The sequence below is a fragment of the Eriocheir sinensis genome, unplaced genomic scaffold, assembly GCF_024679095.1.
Source record: "Eriocheir sinensis breed Jianghai 21 unplaced genomic scaffold, ASM2467909v1 Scaffold424, whole genome shotgun sequence".
Classification (NCBI taxonomy): Eukaryota; Metazoa; Arthropoda; class Malacostraca; order Decapoda; family Varunidae; genus Eriocheir; species Eriocheir sinensis.
This window is the reverse complement of record NW_026111748.1, coordinates 34,144-56,315: the sequence shown is the minus strand read 5'-3', so window position 1 is coordinate 56,315 and position 22,172 is coordinate 34,144. Positions and strand designations below refer to the sequence as shown.

Below are 22,172 nucleotides of genomic sequence, written 5' to 3'. Positions count from 1 at the left end.
AATGGGAAGGAAAAGGAAGGGAAGGAAAAGGAAGGGAAGGAATGGGAAGGAATGGGAAGGAATGGGAAGGAAAAGGAAGGGAAGGAATGGGAAGGAATGGGAAGGGAAGGAATGGGAAGGAAAAGGAAGGGAAGGAATGGGAAGGAAAAGGAAGGGAAGGGATGGGAAGGAATGGGAAGGAAAGGGAAGGGAAGGAATGGGAAGGAATGGGAAAGAAAAGGAAGGAAAAGGAAGGAAGAAATGGGAAGGAAAAGGAAGGGAAGGAAAAGGAAGGGAAGGAATGGGAAGGAATGGGAAGGAAAAGGAAGGGAAGGAATGGGAAGGAATGGGAAGGAAAAGGAAGGGAAGGAATGGGAAGGAATGGGAAGGGAAGGAATGGGAAAGAAAAGGAAGGGAAGGGATGGGAAGGAATGGGAAGGAATGGGAAGGAAAGGGAAGGGAAGGGATGGGAAGGAATGGGAAGGAATGGGAAGGAAAGGGAAGGGAAGGAATGGGAAGGAATGGGAAGGAAAGGGAAGGGAAGGGATGGGAAGGAATGGGAAGGAATGGGAAGGGAAGGGAAGGCAAGGGAAGGGAATGAGAAGGGAAGGCAAGGGAAGGAACAGGAAGGGAAGGAAGGGAAGGGAATGAGAAGGGAAGGGAAGGGAAGGAACAGGAAGGGGAAGGGAAGGGAAGGCAAGGGAAGGAAGGGAAGGGAATGAGAAGGGAAGGGAAGGAACAGGAAGGGGAAGGGAAGGGAAGGCAAGGGAAGGAAGGGAAGGGAATGAGAAGGGAAGGGAAGGGAAGGAACAGGAAGGGGAAGGGAAGGGAAGGCAAGGGAAGGAAGGGAAGGGAATGAGAAGGGAAGGGAAGGGAAGGAACAGGAAGGGGAAGGGAAGGGAAGGCAAGGGAAGGAAGGGAAGGGAATGAGAAGGGAAGGGAAGCGAAGGAACAGGAAGGGGAAGGGAAGGCAAGGGAAGGAAGGGAAGGGAATGAGAAGGGAAGGGAAGGAACAGGAAGGGGAAGGCAAGGGAAGGGTAGGCAAGGGAAGGAAGGGAATGAGAAGGAAGGAAGCAGAAGGAACAGGAAGGAAGGAAAGGAAGGAAGGAAGGAAGGGAAGGCAAGGGAAGGAAGGGAAGGGAATGAGAAGGGAAGCGAAGGAACAGGAAGGGGAAGGGAAGGGAAGGCAAGGGAAGGAAGGGAAGGGAATGAGAAGGGAAGGGAAGCGAAGGAACAGGAAGGGGAAGGGAAGGGAAGGCAAGGGAAGGAAGGGAAGGGAAGGCAAGGGAAGGAAGGGAAGGGAATGAGAAGGGAAGGGAAGCGAAGGAACAGGAAGGGGAAGGGAAGGGAAGGCAAGGGAAGGAAGGGAAGGGAAGGCAAGGGAAGGCAAGGGAAGGAAGGGAAGCGAAGGAACAGGAAGGGGAAGGGAAGGGAAGGCAAGGGAAGGAAGGGAAGGGAATGAGCGAGGGTGTAAATATTGGACGCTTCTAGAACAGCTTCCGAGGCCGTAGGGGAGACAGACAGCTGTTCTAAGGCCGCGGGGGAGACAGACAGACAGACAGACAGACAGACAGATAGACAGACAGACAGACAGGCAGACTTCAACAGCTTTCCCTTTTAGCAGGAATTCAAACACACACACACACACACACACACACCAAAAAAAAATATATATATATATGTATATATTAAGGGGCAATCTTAATATTTCGTGAGTATTGTGTGTGTGTGTGTGTGTGTGTGTGTGTGTGTGTGTGTGTGTGTGTGTGTGTGTGTGTGTCCTAAAGTTAACATGAGAATGAAATACGTGAACAACACAATCAAAGTGGCTGGCTTACTCGCCAGCCTCCAAACTGCGTCCCTGTCTGTCCCTGTCTGCCTCCTGGACAGTCACCAGGTTCACCGTCTCGGCCTGGACGCAGAACTCTTCAAGCTGGCCAAGGATCGAGGCACCTGTGGAAGCCAACTGGGTTAGTTACATAGGAATACATAGGAAGAACAGACACCAGAAGACCTATCAGTCTATGGCGAGGGTGTCTGGTTACTACCACTACTACTGGTAACCTACGTGTGGCAGGGCAGGACAGAAAAGATGAAGTTATTTCGCATCAGCTGGTTTGTACCGGCAGGCATCTGGTCATGAATTTTTGTAACTTTTTTTTCATATTTTTAACTTCGTATATTTAAAAATAATCACTTTCCATACATTTTTGCACATTTTTTTAACTTTTCCTCCATCTCTTTTTTAATATATTTTATACTGTTGACAATTTTCCACACTTTGCTTGATTGCAGGCATTTTTTGGCACATTTTTTCACCTTTTCGGACATTTTTCAACATTTTCTTTCCCACTTTTCGTCTCCCTAAAACAGGTGAGCCTTTGAGCCCCTCCTTCCCTGTTAGCATGCAGCAGTGTCAAAGTCCCTCCCTCCTTGCCAACAGGGTTCTTACCCTCAACCAACTTTTGAAGGCCATATAAAAGATGTATCGGGTTCTCAAGAGTGTTTTGCCTGTTCGTGGCGTAGAAATCTTGCAAAACTACCACTAGAGATATGGCGCCACCCTTGGCAATCCCTAAAACTTCTACGAGAGCCTCTTTAAATGGATATACTAAGGCGTCGAAAGGTCTGAGAATATGGGTCCGGGTTGTCTGGGCGTCCTTACTAACGCCCCTCCTTCCTCCCGGGTACGTCACTACCAACCCCTTCCTCCTCCTCCTCCTCCTCCTCTCACCGTCAACTACCCAAAGAGCTCTCTGCCACGTGGCTATCTCCGCCCCGCCGAATCATCTAGAATCTGCGCTACAGTTCCGCCTCTCGCACCAAATATTTCCAAATGCCAAAAAGGAGATCGGTCGGGTTCTAATGAGTGTTTTCTTAGGTTCAGGTACAGGTTCACAGTACAGGAAGGGTCAAACAACCACCAGGCTCAGATAACTACCCCTGGAAATGCCTCACACTCCTAGGAAGCCTTGTCAATGTTTGTGCCTGGGCGCCGAGAGGTTCAGGAATGCCAGCACTCAACTCTTCGTTTCTGCGTTTCCTTAATTAACTTAAAATGTAATCACGCTTTAATATCTACTCAAGCTCATCCCTTTACTGTCCAAATCCCTTACGCAAGAGTTAACTAGCATCTTCACTCTTTCATCCCTATACTGTCCAAACCCCTTATGCAAGAGTTAACCAGCATCTTCACTCTTTCATCCCTATACTGTCCAAACCCCTTATGCAAGAGTTAACCAGCATCTTCACTCTTTCATCCCTATACTGTCCAAATCCCTTACGCAAGAGTTAACCAGCATCTTCACTCTTTCATCCCTATACTGTCCAAACCCCTTATGCAAGAGTTAACCAGCATCTTCACTCCTTCATCCCTATACTGTCCAAATCCCTTACGCAAGAGTTAACCAGCATCTTCACTCTTTCATCCCTATACTGTCCAAACCCCTTACGCAAGAGTTAACCAGCATCTTCACTCTTTCATCCCTATACTGCCCAAACCCCTTACGCAAGAGTTAACCAGCATCTTCACTCTTTCATCCCTATACTGTCCAAATCCCTTACGCAAGAGTTCTTCCATATTCCAGCCATGACCCTGTGAAGACTCTGAGGCTGGCCAAGACCTTCACACCCAAGAGGCTGTAGACCCCTTCTCCCATGTTCCAGCCATGACCCTGTGAACCGCGGGTATATCAAGTGTAGGAGAGTTAGCTCGCTTCCAAATGGCCGTGTGCTCCCTTCCCTTCCTTTTATTTGCGAATCGAATCGATTCCATTCGTGAAAAATCAACACGATTCATGATTCGTCTTGACTCGCCACACTAATTTCAATGTAACCGTTTACACCAAGCGAATCCAGTCAATTCAAGTCATGATGATTCAGAGTCACTGGTTGGTTTGGACCCATTTTTTCATTAGTCAAGGCGAGTCACCCGAGGAGCAAGCACCATGCCAGCGGACGTCCTCGTCAATTTAGTACGAGCACGACGTGCGATATATGATCCCAGTGATCCCATGCACCGACATGGAGATGCCACGGCTGCTTTGTGGAAGGATACTGCTACTGAAATGAGTCAACAGTTTGTGTTCACTCACCACAGGAGAACTATTGCAGGCTGCTGAACCACAGAAGGATGTGCCGCGCCATACATATGATTTACTAGACAACATTCCACAGCATCTTTTTTAAACAAATGGCGACACAAAACGTTACGGACGTGGCTGATATTCTCATTTGGCAACTGTGCGCTGTGTGGTCCACGTTTGAAATGCGTGACACAGCTGCATGTCGGTAACTGGTGTTCTGCTTTCTTACGGAGGATCCAGTCAACTCCACCAACATTTTAAATTGCTCTTTAGTTATCCTAAAGAAGTCGTAACATTTATCTGGATTATTCAACAAATCTGGGAACAATGTCCAAAGTTCCCAAATTCAGGTCTTTTAACAATAATTTCCTGCTGTCCGTTGGTGACGCCCACGCCGCCTCGGCCACAGCAGCGCTGCTGTTTCAGCGACACATGTACGTCCACACACGTGAAAGCCTGCCTTGGTGCTGCCTTCTGAATGTGCTGATTCAAAATGACTTGAGTCAAATGATTCTTCATGAATGGAATCAATTAGATTCGCTTGGTGTAAACGCAGCCTTAGTATAAGGGGACACCTGACTGAAGGTGAAGTGTTGCATGGGAGGGCGAGGCTGTCAGGCTGAGAGGGACATCATGTAGAGGAAGGGATGTGCGTGTTTGCCTGTTAGCGGCTGATGCTGGGCGGCGCAGTGCTTTAACCGACTGAGCTACCGGAGTAGTGTGTGTGTGTGTGTGTGTGTGTGTGTGTGTGTGTGTGTGTGTTGAGGCAGATGAGGAACATCAAAAAAAGCCCGACTTGTGTCCAGAAACGCAAAAACAGTCCTGGCGTTGCTCAGGCTGATTGCACGAACACACACACACACACACACACACACACACACACTTTTTCCACATATAAACACACACACACACACACACTTTTTCCACATATAAACACACACACTTTTTCCACATATAAACACACACACACACACACACACACACAGGCATAGACACACACACACACACACTGGCATAGACACACACACACACAGGCCTACCTGGATCTCAAAGGGCTTTCCTGAGGGTGGACGGACAGTGACAGGTGACAGTGAATCACCTTGCTGGATCAGGCACTAACCCTCCTCCTCCTCCTCCTCCTTCTTCTCTCCTCCTCATCCTCCTGTCTTCTCCCCTGAAATAATAATAATGGTAATAATAAGAATAGTAATTAATAAAAACAATAACAATAATAATAATAATAACAATAATAATAATAATAACAATAATAATAATAATAATAATAATAATAATAATAATAAGAAGAAGAAGAAGAAGAAGAAGAAGAAGAAGAATGAGGTTTAGTATGAAAGGGGAAGGAAGGAAAGGAGAGAGAGAGAGAGAGAGAGAGAGAGAGAGAGAGAGAGAGAGAGAGAGAGAGAGAGAGAGAGAGAGAGAGAGAGAGAGAGAGAGAGAGAGAGAGTGGGGGAGGAAATGGGTGTTGAAACAAAGAGGGCCGTTGTGCTCCCCTGTCTACCCTACAATCTGGCAGCGTCAACAAAATTTCGGGTGTCAGGGTCAAAACAGTGTAGCGTTGTCGAAAGTTGTTAATCTGCTTCCTTTTAATTATTGCGGGTGAACGGCAAATGTTTACAATGGAATTAAAATACCTGTAACTTTATTTTGATCTTAGAGGCCTACCAAGAAAATCTCAAGCAGGCCTAACCTGTGAGTACTTTTGGGGCCGAAATAGCCTGTCCTCCCTTGCCCTAGACCGAGGGAGCCAACGCACTCTTACATCATTTACAATTTGCCATTGATGAGGTTTGAGGCCCTGCTGCTCCACGAGGGCCATCAACAGTTTCAACGTTAGCCTCAATAACAGTCTTCGATGCACTTATTCTCAAACATCGTAGTGAGTGTCTTAATTGCTTTCACAAATAATATCACATATGACCATTAGTTCAGTGTTCATGTCTAATATTTTCAAATAGTATCACAATTAAATATCCAATGATTATTTCCCACACACTGAACATCCATCACACACAATTTATCTTTGAGTACAAACACTAGTAATTAATAGCCAGGATCGGTCATGTTAGGAATTCTCTGTTTCAGCCTGGAGAACAACACAACACTGGTCATTGGCTGAGTGGTTGGCTTCTTGCCCCTCACACAGCTTATGCATTTCTTCTCAGCCACGGTGCAATCCTGCGATTTATGATTGCCAGCGCATTTGAAACATTTTGGGGCGTCTCCGTTGGTCTTGGCAGTACTGTTGGCCTCAAGATGGCCGTATCTCTGACAGTGATGGCATGTAATTGCATGGTCTCTCACCGTGCATATTCCCCATTGTAATTTCATCTTGTCGTGATACTTGTGAATCAGCCCTCTCACGGTTGGGTCGCACCTCAGTATGTAGTGCATCGTGCCGCCAGCCGCAGACTTACTAAAGATCAGCTCAATCTTGTCCTCAACACCCTCACTTGTGTGTAAGAACTCATTGTGGTCCAAGATGGTCTCCTTTATCTATTTCTTGGTCTCCTCTTTATGCACATCATGATCTTTGGTTTCATCTTTCCAACACTCTTGGTATTAATTTGCTCAAGAGACTCCAGCAGTTTTTAGCAGCCTCAGCCCTTGTGTTCTCATCATCAAAGTTCATGACAATATTGCCTCCATTAGTGAATCTTGAATCAGTTATTTGAATGCCATTCAATGCCTGGGAGGTATACATATTATTATTACTATATATTACACAATGTATCATATTATTATTATATGAGGTATCGCCCCATACAGTGGTGTTGAAGCAAGTCTGAGTGGTGGCAGGTCCCAAGCTCCCCAAGGGGAGGCGGTGGCTGAACGGATAGCAAGACGGCCCCGTGTTCAGGAGGACGCGAGTTCAATCCCCGCCCGGTGCCACCAAGCTGGGATTTTTCAGCCGCCGCCAAGTGGCTTAAAACTACCCACATGCTGTTCAGAAGACCGCCCATCAACCTGGACTCTAGATTCTAGGATCAAAGATGAGGTCCGGGATGGCGCCACTATAAACACCCGCCTGCGCCAGAACGGGCTGGGCCGACCATCAGGACCCACTGGAAAGAAGCCTTGGACCGACCATCAGGATCCACCGGAAAAGAAGCCTACCGGCGCAATAGGCCGCAACGTAAAAAAATAAAAATAAAAAAAACAGCATGTTGTGTGCAGCAGCAGTGTGCGAGAGGAGAAAAGAGTGGTGTGTGAGTGTGTGTGTGTGTGTGTGTGTGTGTGTGTGTGTCATTCTCAGGGGTGACCACGGTGGAGTGCAGACACTCACTAATTGTATTAATTCAGTTGATGAGTGGTGTTATTTAAGACCGAGTGAGCAGGTTACGTGTTACCCCGTGTTAGTGGAAATACTTGACAGTTTTTCTTGGTGTGTTGGTGCTACTCATTCTTGTGTTTGCATATTAGTTTGGTAAATATGGAGATTCACTACGCGCCTCCCCCCGAGAATAATAACCTTTCCATGGTACTGTTGTACTTCTCGAGTTTTACCGGCACATCATACATGTGGGGGGGGGTCCGGGGGGTGTTGCGACCCCCCTGGTTAGGAGGTTAGAGGTTAGGTTATGTAAAGTTCGGTTGGAGGAGCTTAAATCTGCTCCCCCACCAAAAAACACTGACGGGTCCCTCAAGACGGTTACTAGGGGAAGGGGACTGGGCCTCTTTCCTTACTTCTAAGTACTTCATGTTATGGTTGAGGGACATGTATTTCGCCCCTTAACTATAATATGGGGGCGTAATATCGCATTTTGGAGGCGCGGAGTCAATCTTGACAATTACCGTTGGTTTAAAGTGATAGTGTGTCTGTGGTGGTTTTAATCAGACTAAATAAGCTCTAAGTGTTACGAGTGGCACACTTCAGTCTCATAAGGCTGTCCCCTGACCCTTAGTTCTCTTAACAAATATATTTACCTCAAGTAACATTCTTACGGTCACGCTGCCTATATTATTTGGCAGATGATAAGCCTGTGTGCCGCTGCCTTACAAGACTTGCTGAATAAACTACTAATCTTACTCTCTCGTTTAAATGATCAACAATTAATTCTACTTTGTAGTATATTGAACCCACATAATTGCCCATGCAAGGCACGACACACACCGTGACCGGGGTTTGGGCTGAAGGTGAGGGCAGGATCTACTTCAGGGGCAGGGATGGGGTGTGGGGGGGCCTGTGGTGTGCGGCAGGGTACTTACGTCACCAGTAGGAGGAGGGAGGAAGGGGGCGCTGGGTGGCAGGGTACTTACGTCACCAGTAGGAGGAGGGAGGGAAGGGGTGCTGGGTGGCTGGCGGGGTCCATATCCTCCGGGGCATCACCTTCTTCTTCTTCTTCTTGGGTGTTTTATGGGGCTGTGGGGCCACAGCCTCCACAGCCCCGTCAGTGGTGGTTGGTATCAGTCTTTTGTTTGTCGTTCTGTCACCAGAGTGGGTTAGATCCTGTCGAGTTGCCGCCCCGCCTTCTGCAGGAAGGTACACTTGGAAGGCTTGGATGTTGGGGCTGAGGGCGTCGCTGCCCAGCAGGTCCTCCAGGGCTGGCCTGTGAATACGGAGACTGGTTAAGGATGCTTTGAGGGTGGTGTGGAGGGAGTGGAATCTTGGGCAGTGGAGGAGGAGGTGTTCTGGTGTGTGTGGGGCACCATGGGTAGTGTGGGTCTTCGACTATGTTCAGTCTGTGCCGATATGGTCCAGCACGTGTCCGCCAGGCTGGCTGTGTTTACGTTTGGGTGCTGCTGGTGCTGATGATGATGATGGCCGCCCTTTGCAACGGCGCCTCCTGACACTTTTGGAATTGAAATATTTATTGTTGTAAAACACAAGCAATGGCTGTCTTGCAGACAAACCCCTGCATGACGAAGCATTACAAAAAACAAAAATCTTCATTGTACAAAAATAAAAACACATGTTGAGGTTAGTTAAGAGAAAAAGGAGTTATAATGTAAATACTATTCGTGAGCAGGTACACACGCAATGACCTACATTACCAGCAAACTTTGGGTACTCCTTAACGATGTTAACAAAGTGTCTTTGCAGGAATACGAGTTATCGGAGCTAGGACTGGAACAAGATACTTCGCAATATTATAATTAAATGTTCCTATGGCAGGTAAAACTGGTCTGAGGGCAACCATCCTTGTGGACGTTTGGTATCCCATCAATTATGCTGCCTTGGAACCGTTGGGCCGTAGTCCAGAGTATCTTGACTGATAATACCTTCTTTTAGTAGAATTGGCAACAGCCTGTGTGATTGGTCTTCCAATTTTAAGACTTCATGAAATAGATCATTAGTAACATGCGTGAATTTATTGCGATCCGATAGAATGTTAGCCATTTTAGTAATATAATAATAATCTCTGTAGAGTAAAACTACGCCATAACCTTCATCTGGCGTTGTAACGATGAGGGAATTAAGACTTATTGCCGAGGGTTTTCAAAGCAGTTCTCGTCCTTAGGAAGGTTAACTGTGGACGGTCGTGTTCAGATGGAAGCATTGGTAATGGGACAGGTGGATAGGGGAAGGATTGGTAATGGGACAGGTGGATAGGGGAAGGATTGGTAATGGGACAGGTGGATAGGGGAAGGATTGGTAATGGGACAGGTGGATAGGGGAAGGATTGGTAATGGGACTGGTGGATAGGGGAAGGGTTGGTAATGGGACAGGTGGATAGGGGAAGGATTGGTAATGGGACTGGTGGATAGGGGAAGGATTGGTAATGGGACTGGTGGATAAGGAAAGGGTTGGTAATGGGACTGGTGGATAGGGGAAGGATTGGTAATGGGACTGGTGGATAGGGGAAGGATTGGTAATGGGACTGGTGGATAAGGGAAGGGTTGGTAATGGGACTGGTGGATAGGGGAAGGATTGGTAATGGGACTGGTGGATAGGGGAAGGATTGGTAATGGGACTGGTGGATAGGGGAAGGATTGGTAATGGGACTGGTGGATAGGGGAAGGATTGGTAATGGGACAGGTGGATAGGGGAAGGATTGGTAATGGGACTGGTGGATAGGGGAAGGATTGGTAATGGGACTGGTGGATAGGGGAAGGATTTGTAATGGGACTGGTGGATAGGGGAAGGGTTGGTAATGGGACTGGTGGATAGGGGAAGGATTGGTAATGGGACTGGTGGATAGGGGAAGGGTTGGTAATGGGACTGGTGGATAGCGGAAGGATTGGTAATGGGACTGGTGAATAGGGGAAGGGTTGGTAATGGGACTGGTGGATAGGGGAAGGGTTGGTAATGGGACTGGTGGATAGGGGAAGGATTGGTAATGGGACTGGTGGATAGGGGAAGGATTGGTAATGGGACTGGTGGATAGGGAAAGTTGGTAATGGGACTGGTGGATAGGGGAAGGACTGGTAATGGGACTGGTGGATAGGGGAAGAATTGGTAATGAGACTGGTGGATAGGGGAAGGGTTGGTAATGGGACTGGTGGATAGGGGAAGGGTTGGTAATGCTACTGGTGGATAGGGGAAGGATTGGTAATGGGACTGGTGGATAGGGGAAGGATTGGTAATGAGACTGGTGGATAGGGGAAGAGTTGGTAATGGGACTGGTGGATAGGGGAAGGGTTGGTAATGGGACTGGTGGATAGGGAAGGTTGGTAACTTGACTGGTGGATAGCGGAAGGATTGGTAATGGGACTGGTGGATAGGGGAAGGGTTGGTAATGGGACTGGTGGATAGGGGAGGGGTTGGTAATGGGACTGGTGGAGAGGGGAAGGATTGGTAATGGGACTGGTGAATAGGGGAAGGATTGGTAATGGGACTGGTGGATAGGGGAAGGGTTGGTAATGGGACTGGTGGATAGGGGAAGGGTTGGTAATGGGACTGGTGGATAGGGGAAGGATTGGTAATGGGACTGGTGGATAGGGGAATGGTTGGTAATGGGACTTGTGGATAGGTGAAGGGTTGGTAATGGGACTGGTGGATAGGGGAAGGATTGATAATGGGACTGGTGGATAGGGGAAAGGTTGGTAATGGACTGGTGGATAGGGGAAGGGTTGGTAATGGGACTGGTGGATAGGGGAAGGGTTGGTAATGGGACTGGTGGATAGGGGAAGGATTGGTAATGGGACTGGTGGATAGGGGAAGGGTTGGTAATGGGACTAGTGGATAGGGGAAGGGTTGGTAATGGGACCGGTTAATAGGGGAAGGATTGGTAATGGCACTGGTGGATAGGGGAAGGGTTGGTAATGGGACTGGTGGATAGGGGAAGGGTTGGTAATGGGACTGGTGGATAGGGGAAGGATTTGTAATGGGACTGGTGGATAGGGGAAGGGTTGGAAATGGGACAGGTGGATAGGGGAAGGATTGGTAATGGGACTGGTGGATAGGGGAAGGGTCGGTAATGGGACTGGTGGATATTGGAAGGATTGGTAATGGGACTGGTGGATAGGGGAAGGATTGGTAATGGGACTGGTGGATAGGGGAAGGATTGGTAATGGGACTGGTGGATAGAGGAAGCATTGGTAATGGGACTGGTGGATAGGGGAAGGGTTGGTAATGGGACTGGTGGATAGGGGAAGGATTGGTAATGGGACTGGTGGATAGGGGAAGGATTGGTAATGGGACTGGTTGATAGGGGAAGGATTGGTAATGGGACTGGTGGATAGGGGAAGGGTTGGTAATGGGACAGGTGGATAGGGGAAGGATTGGTAATGGGACAGGTGGATAGGGGAAGGATTGGTAATGGTACTGGTGGATAGGGGAAGGATTGGTAATGGGACAGGTGGATAGGGGAAGGGTTGGTAATGGGACTGGTGGATAGGGGAAGGATTGGTAATGGGACAGGTGGATAGGGGAAGGATTGGTAATGGGACTGGTGGATAGAGGAAGGGTTGGTAATGGGACTGGTGGATAGAGGAAGGATTGGTAATGGGACTGGTGGATAGGGGAAGGATTGGTAATGGGACTGGTGGAAAGGGGAAGGGTTGGTAATGGGACTGGTGGATAGGGGAAGGGTTGGTAATGGGACTGGTGGATAGGGGAAGGGTTGGTAATGGGACTGGTGGATAGGGGAAGGATTGGTAATGGGACTGGTAGATAGCGGAAGGATTGGTAATGGGACTGGTGGATAGAAGAAGGATTGGTAAAGGGACAGGTGGATAGGGGAAGGGTTGGTAATGGGACTGGTGGATAGGGGAAGTGTTGGTAATGGGACTGGTGGATAGGGGAAGGATTGGTAATGGGACTGGTGGATAGGGGAAGGGTTGGTAATGGGACTGGTGGATAGGGGAAGGGTTGGTAATGGGACTGGTGGATAGCGGAAGGATTGGTAATGGGACTGGTGGATAGGGGAAGGGTTGGTAATGGGACTGGTGGATAGGGGAAGGGTTGGTAATGGGACTGGTGGATAGGGGAAGGGTTGGTAATGGGACTGGTGGATAGGGGAAGGATTGGTAATGGGACTGGTGGATAGGGGAAGGGTTGGTAATTGGGCTGGTGGATAGGGTGAGGATTGGTAATGGGACAGGTGGATAGGGGAAGGATTGGTAATGGGACTGATGGATAGGGGAAGGGTTGGTAATGGGACTGGTGGATAGGGGAAGGATTGGTAATGGGACAGGTGGATAGGGGAAGGATTGGTAATGGGACTGGTGGATAGGGGAAGGGTTGGTAATGGGACAGGTGGATAGGGGAAGGATTGGTAATGGGACAGGTGGATAGGGGAAGGGTTGGTAATGGGACAGGTGGATAGGGGAAGGATTGGTAATGGGACTGGTGGATAGGGGAAGGATTGGTAATGGGACTGGTGGATCGGGGAAGGGTTGGTAATGGGACTGGTGGATAGGGGAAGGGTTGGTAATGGGACTGGTGGATAGGGGAAGGACTGGTAATGGGACTGGTGAATAGAGGAAGGATTGGTAATGGGACTGGTGGATAGGGGAAGGGTTGGTAATGGGACTGGTGGATAGGGGAAGGGTTGGTAATGGGACTGGTGGATAGGGGAAGGATTGGTAATGGGACTGGTGGATAGGGGAAGGATTGGTAATGGGACTGGTGGATAGGGGAAGAGTTGGTAATGGGACTGGTGGATAGGGGAAGGGTTGGTAATGGGACTGGTGGATAGGGGAAGGATTGGTAATGGGACTGGTGGATAGGGGAAGGGTTGGTAATTGGACTGGGGAATAGCGGAAGGATTGGTAATGGGACTGGTGGATAGGGGAAGCATTGGTAATGGGACTGGTGGATAGGGGAAGGGTTGGTAATGGGACTGGTGGATAGGGGAAGGATTGGTAATGGGACTGGCTGATAGGGGAAGGGTTGGTAATGGGACTGGTGGATAGGGGAAGGGTTGGTAATGGGGCTGGTGGATAGGGGAAGGATTGGTAATGGGACTGGTGGATAGGGGAAGGGTTGGTAATGGGACTGGTGGATAGGGGAAGGATTGGTAATGGGACTGGTGGATAGGGGAAGGATTGGTAATGATACTGGTGGATAGGGGAAGGGTTGGTAATGGGACTGGTGGATAGGGGAAGGATTGGAAATGGGACTGGTGGATAGGGGAAGGGTTGGTAATGGGACTGGTGGATAGGGGAAGGATTGGTAATGAGACTGGTGGATAAGGGAAGGATTGGTAATGGGACTGGTGGATAGGGGAAGGGTTGGTAATGGGACAGGTGGATAGGGGAAGGATTGGTAATGGGACTGGTGGATAGCGGAAGGGTTGGTAATGGGACTGGTGGATAGGGGAAGGGTTGGTAATGGGACTGGTGGATAGGTGTAGGATTGGTAATGGGACTGGTGGATAGGGGAAGGATTGGTAATGGGACAGGTGGATAGGGGAAGGATTGGTAATGGGACAGGAGGATAGGGGAAGGGTTGGTAATGGGACAGGTGGATAGGGGAAGGATTGGAAATGGGACTGGTGGATAGCGGAAGGATTGGTAATGGGACTGGTGGATAGGGGAAGGATTGGTAATGGGACTGGTGGATAGGGAAGGGTTGGTAATGGGACTGGTGGATAGGGGAAGGGTTGGTAATGGGACTGGTGGATAGGGGAAGGATTGGTAATGGGACTGGTGGATAGGGGAAGGATTGGTAATGGGACTGGTGGATAGGGGAAGAGTTGGTAATGGGACTGGTGGATAGGGGAAGGGTTGGTAATGGGACTGGTGGATAGGGGAAGGATTGGTAATGGGACTGGTGGATAGGGGAAGGGTTGGTAATGGGACTGGTGGATAGCGGAAGGATTGGTAATGGGACTGGTGGATAGGGGAAGGGTTGGTAATGGGACTGGTGGATAGGGGAAGGGTTGGTAATGGGACTGGTGGATAGGGGAAGGATTGGTAATGGGACTGGTGGATAGGGGAAGGATTGGTAATGGGACTGTTGGATAGGAGAAGGGTTGGTAATGGGACTGGTGGATAGGGGAAGGATTGGTAATGGGACTGTTGGATAGGAGAAGGGTTGGTAATGGTACTGTTGGATAGGAGAAGGGTTGGTAATGGGACTGGTGGATAGGGGAAGGGTTGGTAATGGGACTGGTGGATAGGGGAAGGATTGGTAATGGGACTGGTGGATACGGGAAGGGTTGGTAATGGGACTGGTGGATAGCGGAAGGATTGGTAATGGGACTGGTGGATAGGGGAAGGGTTGGTAATGGGACTGGTGGATAGGGGAAGGGTTGGTAATGGGACAGGTGGATAGGGGAAGGATTGGTAATGGGACAGGTGGAAGGGGACAATTTTGTCTCTAATTATGCCCTCAAGTAGCTTACCTACAACCGAAGTTAGACTAATGGGCCTGTAATTACCTGGTACTTTTTTGTCTCCTTTCTTGAAAATCGGTGTCACGTTAGCCTTTTTCCAATCTGAAGGGACGATGCCTTGTCGCAAGGACATATTGAATACGGTTGTGAGGGAGGAGAGTATTTCGCTCTTTGTTTCTTTCAGCAGAGTTGGATATACTTTGTCAGGTCCAGGACTTTTATTTGTTTTAAGTGAATGGAGAGCTTTAAGGACTTCATCGGTTGTTATTTCAAAATTAGGCAATGCATGCTCGAGATTTACAATAGTACTGGTGTTGGTGGTAGCGAGAGGAAGACTGTTAGTATTAAACACCGAGGAAAAGTAATTGTTTAAGAGGTTTGCAATGTGTTGGCTGTCAGTCACTAGTGCACCGTCGCTGTTTGTTAAAGGTCCAATACCACTTTTGATCGCCTTTCTGTTGTTTATGTAACTGAAGAAAGATTTCGGATTATTTTTACAGTTGGCTGCAATATTTTCTTCATATCTACGCTTTGCCTGACCTACTAGTCTTTTTACTCGTCGCCTGGCATCATTATAAAGTCTAATGTTTTCGGGCGTGCTTTGTTCTTTCTTTAACCTGTAAAACAATTTTCTCTCATTGACTGATTGTTTAATTTTGCTATTAAACCACGGTGGGCTTTTATTAGAGAGAGAGAGAGAGAGAGAGAGAGAGAGAGAGAGAGAGAGAGAGAGAGAGAGAGAGAGAGAGAGAGAGAGAGAGAGAGAGAGAGAGAGAGAGAGAGAGAGAGAGAGAGATGATGATGTAGGGAAAGGAAGAGAGAGAGAGAGAGAGAGAGAGAGAGAGAGAGAGAGAGAGAGAGAGAGAGAGAGAGAGAGAGAGAGAGAGAGAGAGAGAGAGAGAGAGAGAGAGAGAGAGAGAGAGAGAGAGAGAGAGAGAGAGAGATGATGTAGGGAAAGGAAGGGAAGGGAAGGGAAGGGAACGGAAGGAAAGGAAAGGAAAGGAAAGGGAAGGGAAGGGAAGGGAAGGGTAAGGAAAGGAAAGGAAAGGAAGGGAAAGGAAAGGAAATGAAGGGATGGGAAAAGAGAGGAAGGGAAGGGAAAGGAATGGAAGGAAAGGGAGGGGAAGGGAAGGGAAGGGAAGGGACGGAAGTGAAAATGAAGGGAAAGGAAAGGAAAGGAAGGGAAGGGAAGGGAAAGGAAATGAAGGGATGGGAAAAGAAAGGAAGGGAAGGGAAAGAAAAGGAAAGGAAGGGAAGGGAAGGAAAGCGAAGGGAAGAAAAGGAAGAGAGAGAAAAGAAAATAAGGAAGAAGAAAAAATAATAAATAAAGGAAGGGAGGAGCTGGAGAGAAAGATGGAGGAAAGGAGAGAAATTCAGATAGGAGGAAAGGAAGAGGAGAGTGGAGGAAAGAAGGGAGAGAAGGAGGTAAAAAGGGATAAGAGGAGAGAAAAAAGGGAGGAAAAATTGGAAGAAGGAAAAAGAGAAGGGAAAAAGAAGGAAAGAAAGGAAGGAAAGGGAGAAACGGAAGAGAAGGGAGAGGAAGGGAAAAGGGAGAAGTAGGTGGAAGAAGAAGAAGAAGAAGAAGAAGAAGAAGAAGAGGAGGAGGAGGAGGAGGAGGAGGAAAGTATATAGATAAAGAGGAAAGTGAATCGACCACAGAGCAAAAGGCAAGAGGAGGAGGAGGAGGAGGAGGAGGAGGAGGAGAAGGAGGAGGAGGAGGGGAGACTTTAGACAAAAGGATAATGAAGGAAATGGATAAATCTTTGCATGAGGAGGAGGAGGAGGAGGAGGAACAAGAAATACAGTAACCCTTGCAACTCTTAAGGAAAAAATGAGGAGGAAGAGGAAAGGAGGAGAGGAGGAGGAGAAGGAGGAGGAGGAGGAAGGAGGAAAGAAGGAAGAGAAAGGAAGAGATAATAAAAAGGGAAGGGAAGGGAAGAGAAGAGAAGGAAGGGAAGGAGAATGAAAGAGGAAAAGAAGGTGACAAGAAATGAGAAGAGATGAAAGATTGGGAAGAGGAAGAGGAGGAAAAAGGAAAAGAAGCCACACGTATCAGGCAAGGCTTTCGTAGGAGTTAGGCATTTCAGGGGTAGTTTCATGACCCTGGTGGTAGTGTGACGCTTCTTCTGTACCATGAACCTTAGAAACACACATTTGATAAAGGCTTTCGTAGGCGTTTTGGGCATTTCCAGAGGTAGTTTAATGACCCTGGTGGTAGTCTGACCCTTCTTCTGTACCATGAACCTAAGAAACACACATTTGACAAGGCTTTTGTAGAAGTTGTGGGCATTTCCAGGGGTAGGTTCATGACCCTGGTGGTAGTGTGACCCTTCCTTTGTACCATGAACCTAAGAAACACATATTTGACAAAGGCTTTCGTAGGAGTTTTGGGCACTTCCAGGGGTAGTTTTATGACCCTGGTGGTAGTCTGACCCTTCTTCTGTACCATGAACCTAAGGAACACACATTTGACAAGGCTTTCGTAGGAGTTGTGGGCATTTCCAGGAGTAGTTTTATGACCCCGGTGGTAGTCTGACCTTTCTTCTGTACCATGAACCTAAGAAACAAGCATGTTGACAAAGGCTTTCGTAGGAGTTGTGGGCATTTCCAGGAATAGTTTTGTGACCCTGGTGGTAGTGTGACCCTTCTGTACCATGAACCTAAGCAACACACATTTGACAAAGGCTTTCGTAGGAGTTATGGGCATTTCCAGGGGTAGTTTTATGACCCTGGTGGTAGTCTGACCCTTCTTCTGTACCATGAACCTAAGGAACACACATTTGACAAGGCTTTCGTAGGATTTGTGGGCATTTCCAGTGGTTTTATGACCCTGGTGGTAGTATGACCTCTTCTTCTGTACCCTGAACCTGAAGAAACACTCATTAGAACCCGACTGACCCCCTCTTTGACCTTTAGAAATAGCTGATGTGAGAAGCGAAAATGTCTTATAATACCGACCTAAGTTTACTCCTGACACAACGAACAAATAGCGACTTAAATTTGAAAGGACCAAATACCGATGCAGGACTAACTAGGAGTAACTAACCATTTATATGGCGGATGACTCGATTTGAGGAAAGCAATCCTTCCAGTGTCTATACTACATCGCCTAGCCTGGATCGCTATTTCTACTGTATACTTGAATGAATATGAAGCTTATATAACATTACCGAACATGTTTAGGTACTTGACGAGCTGTGTCAAATTCCCTCGTAATCATATCATTTCCAACATAGAGATTGACTCCCTTGACTTGTTCTTCATACGGCTGGGACCTCAGTAGTATTGCCTTTCTCGTAGCGTTTAGCTGTACCTTCTCAAGTATTTTAACCCGTCCGCTGCGACTGTCACGGATTTGGCTTTCACTGCTAGCCTGGTTACATATAGTTCCAGGTCATTCTCTGCCTCTGTGGTGGATAGTGGAGTGTTTCCCATGTGGTATTGGTAGGCTGAATTTCCCCTCTCAAGATACATGCCTACATTTTTCTTCAGTGAATTGTAGTAGCCACTTTCTGTTCCATTTCTGTAGCTTGGTGATGACTTCTTGTAGGAAATCCGCAGTCAAGGGGTCAATGTCCCAGTTATTAGAAGACCAGGACTGCACTGCATGTCCCAGGTGAGGTCTGCATCTGATACTGCCTGCGCATCAGCCGTTTGGGTGGTACTCGTCTGAGGTGTGGAATGGAGCGGATTTTCTTCAGAGCTCGAAAGGCAGGTCTAAGGTCGTTTATATTTAGACAACCCTCGACATCCTCAGCGAGACATATGACGTACCTCTCCTTATCCCTCCTCAGAAAGGTTCTAGTCCTTCGTGACAGAGTCCTCCAGAGTACCAAGATTTGAGACTGCCACTGCTAACTCCGGAGCCCACCCCTGGACCCTCAGTTTATCAAGATGGAGCCCCGGAGGAATGCATCTTGAGAATTTTTTGGACCTGATGCGTATTCTCTGTTTTACAACAAGTCTGTAGTCAGTCTTAAATAACTCAGCACTCCGGAAAACCCTACAGTTCTCGAGGATCCTCCAACGAATACTAACAAGGATGTGATCGATCTCCTGTACCACACCGCCACAATTGCTATACCAAGTAGGGTAGGCGGTGGCTGAATGGTTAGCGTGCGGGCCCTACATTCATCCCGTGCTGGAAGACGCGGGTTCGAATCCCCACGCTACCACCTGGGATTTTTCAGTCACCGCCGAGTGGCCTAAGACTACCCACATGCTGTCCTGAAGACCGCCCATCAACCCGGACTCTAGAAGAAACCGTACAATTGAACCAAGAATGAGTTCCGGGGGGCAGCATGAGCCAAGAATAAATGGCGCTACTATAAAAATTGCCTGCACCATGACGGGCTTGGGCCGACCACCAAGCCCCTGAAGAAAGCCTACCGGCGTATAAGCGAACACGCAAAAAAAAAAAGAAGTCAAAAGGCGGCGAAGGTTTCGTCTCTGGAACCGGGAAACAGCAATCTTCAGCCTCTTTGACTTGGCAAAATTCAGTAGTGATCTGTATAAGTTTCTGGTATCAGAGCCGTGGCGACCAAAACATAAATCGTGGCCAGCTGTGTCTGTGTGAATAACTGCATTGGAGTCGCCCAAGACCAAGTGTGTTGTATGGGGGGCACTGGTCAACTATAGAGTCAAGCTTGGCGTAGAACATCTCTTTGTCTATAAGTTCCCACATCTTGGTATGAACATATAGTGGATTAAACCTCGATATAGAGAAAGGTGAGAGAAGGAGGAGAAGAAGAGGAGTAGCAAGAGGAGGAGGAGGAGGAGGAGGAGGAGGAGGAGGAGGAGAAGGAGTATTCATCTGCGAAACCCATTGCTCTTCTCCTCATCCTTCCTTTCCTTAGTTCATCTTTACTTTCTCTTCTTTCTCCCTCCTATTTTCTTGTATTCTCGATGCCTTCTTTTCTTCCTTCTTTTCCTCAATGTCTTCTTCTCTTCTTCATGTCCTCATCTCTTTCTTTCCTCCTTCCTTCCTTCTTTCATCTCCTTTATATTTCTTCCTTCTTTTCCTTGCATTACCTCCTTTTCTCCCTCGTCCTTCCTCTCCTTTCTTCCTTTTCTCTTTCACTTATGTCCTTCCCAACTTTCTCCTCCTTGTATTTCTTCCTTCTATCCCTTCCTTTCTCTCCTCCTCCTTCTTCTTTTACTTTCTATGTTTTTTCAATCATTCCTCTCCCTTTATTTCCTTCGCCTCCTACGTCTCTTCCTTCATTATTCTCCTCCTTCCTTCATCTCATTTATTTTATTTCTTCTTCCTTCACCCATACCTCTATTTTTTACTAATTTCTTCCGTTCCTCCTTTCTCTCAGTTTCTTCCCATCATATTCTTCCTTAACTCCTTCCCTTCATGACTCCCTTCTTCCAAAATACATACCTACTCTTCCCTTCCCTTCCCTTCCTTCGTTTCCTTTCCCTTCCATCCCTTCCTTTCCCATCTATTTGCCAACCTCAACCAAAATATTAAAACCAAGCAGTCCCTTCTTTTCCCTTCACTTCACTTCCTTTCCCTTCCCTTGCCTTCCTTTCTCTTCCCTTCCCTTCCTTTCCCATCTATTTGCCAACCTCAAACAAAATATTAAAACCAAACTTCCCTTCATTTCACTTCCTTTCCCTTCCCTTGCCTTCCTTTCTCTTCCCTTCCCTTCCTTTCCCAACCAAATACTATTCCTAACCCTCTTCCCTTTCCCTTCCCTTCCCTTCAACAAAGTACACTCTACCTCCCCTTCCCTTCCCTACATTTCCCTTTCTCTACAAAACTGTAAATCCGCCCCCTTCCCCTTCCCTTACCTCCCTTCCTCCCCCGCCGGAAAACAATAGACTCGCCCTGATAATTACAGCCTAGGTCCTATATCTAATACTTTAAGTTAATATTCACTAAATTATGAATTGTGGGCGTGATGGCAGGGAAAAGAGAGAGAGAGAGAGAGAGAGAGAGAGAGAGAGAGAGAGAGAGAGAGAGAGAGAGAGAGAGAGAGAGAGAGAGAGAGAGTATAATTATGGAAAAAAGAAGTTATACAGGAAAATTACCGCTCTCTCTCTCTCTCTTAATGGAGTTTCTCTCGTATTCACACTCAATTAATTTCCTTTGAATTCTATTTCTTATGTTCTAATGGACGTGATTAGCGTCTTCTTCTTCTTCTTCTTCTTCATTTTCTCCTTCGTTTTCTTCGTCTTCTTATTCTTTGCCGTTTTACTGTTTTTTGTTTTCGTTTTCTTCTTTGTCTTTTCTTCTTCTTCTCTGTCTTTATCTTTAATCTTTTTCTTCCTCTTCTTCGTCTTCTCATTGTCTTTTTCTTCGTTTTCTTCTTTTGTTCTTTGTCTTCTTATATTTTTTGTTTATCTTCTTTTTCTTCTTTTTCCTGCTTCTTATTTTCTTCTTCTTTTTCTTTCTTCTTTTTCTTCTTCACCTTCATATTCTTTGTTTTCTTATTTTTTGTCCTCTTTCTTTTAATTCTTCTTCTTTTTTTTCCTCTTCTTTTTTTTCTTTTCGACTATTTCTTCTTCTTCTTTTTTCCTCTTTTTTTTTCTTTTCGAATTCTTCTTCTTCTTCTTCCTCTGTGTTTTTCTTTTCCTTCCTCTTATTATTATTCTTAGTAGTCTTATTCTTCTTCCCAAACAGGTGAATGATATATGTTGGCACAGACAGGCTGAAACATCTCAACTTACATTTGCTAGAAAGAAGAAGAGTGCGGGGAGATCTGATAGAAGTATTCAAATGGGTCAAGGGTTACAACAAAGGCGATATAAGTAAAGTACTGAGAATTACCCAGCAGGATAGAACACACAGTAATGGATTTAAATTAGAAAAGTATAGATTTAGGCCCCAGCAGCAAGCAATTCCATGTTGATTCTCACTCTCCAGAAACGTGACCAGAACTGCACCACATGTCTGAATGAGCTCATACTGATGCTACAGACAGACTGAGAATGATTTCGGCGCTTCTATCACCCTCCTGGAAAACAAACCCAGTACCCTATTTCCGGGATTCCTAGGACGGGCATCAGAGCTCACTAAGGCCCCCGTTCACACCGTGCCGACTCTGGGCCACGACAACCTAGCGACTCAGGGTACACGAGGTCTTGGGTGTGAAATGTTGATGTGAAAGAGTCGCACATGGTCGGAAAGAGGTCTAGAAACGATCGCCGGATGATGAGTCGGCACAGTTTGAAGGGGGTCTAAAAGTCGCTGGGTTGTCGTGGCCCAGAGTCGGCAAAGTGTGAATGGGGCAGACGACTAAATTGCTTTCACATCCAATTCGGAATTCTTAGATGCTTCCTTTTCTTACGTCAGTCATTCCCAGAGGTCAAACAAGAGGTCAAACGCTTCCTCATGAGTGGTTCTTTACGTCCATGGTGC

The 22,172-nt window shown here is 47.1% G+C and overlaps 1 long non-coding RNA gene across 1 annotated transcript; it reads right to left on the bottom strand.

Annotated features, from left to right (window-relative positions):
* Positions 1–1,820: 1,820 nt before the first annotated feature.
* LOC126992240 (uncharacterized) lies at positions 1,821–8,783 on the bottom strand. Its single transcript, XR_007746382.1, has 3 exons — positions 8,340–8,783; positions 5,105–5,238; positions 1,821–1,932 (listed from the first exon to the last, which is right to left on the bottom strand). It is a non-coding gene; the product is annotated as an uncharacterized LOC126992240 (long non-coding RNA).
* Between the last annotated feature and the right edge of the window lie 13,389 nt (positions 8,784–22,172).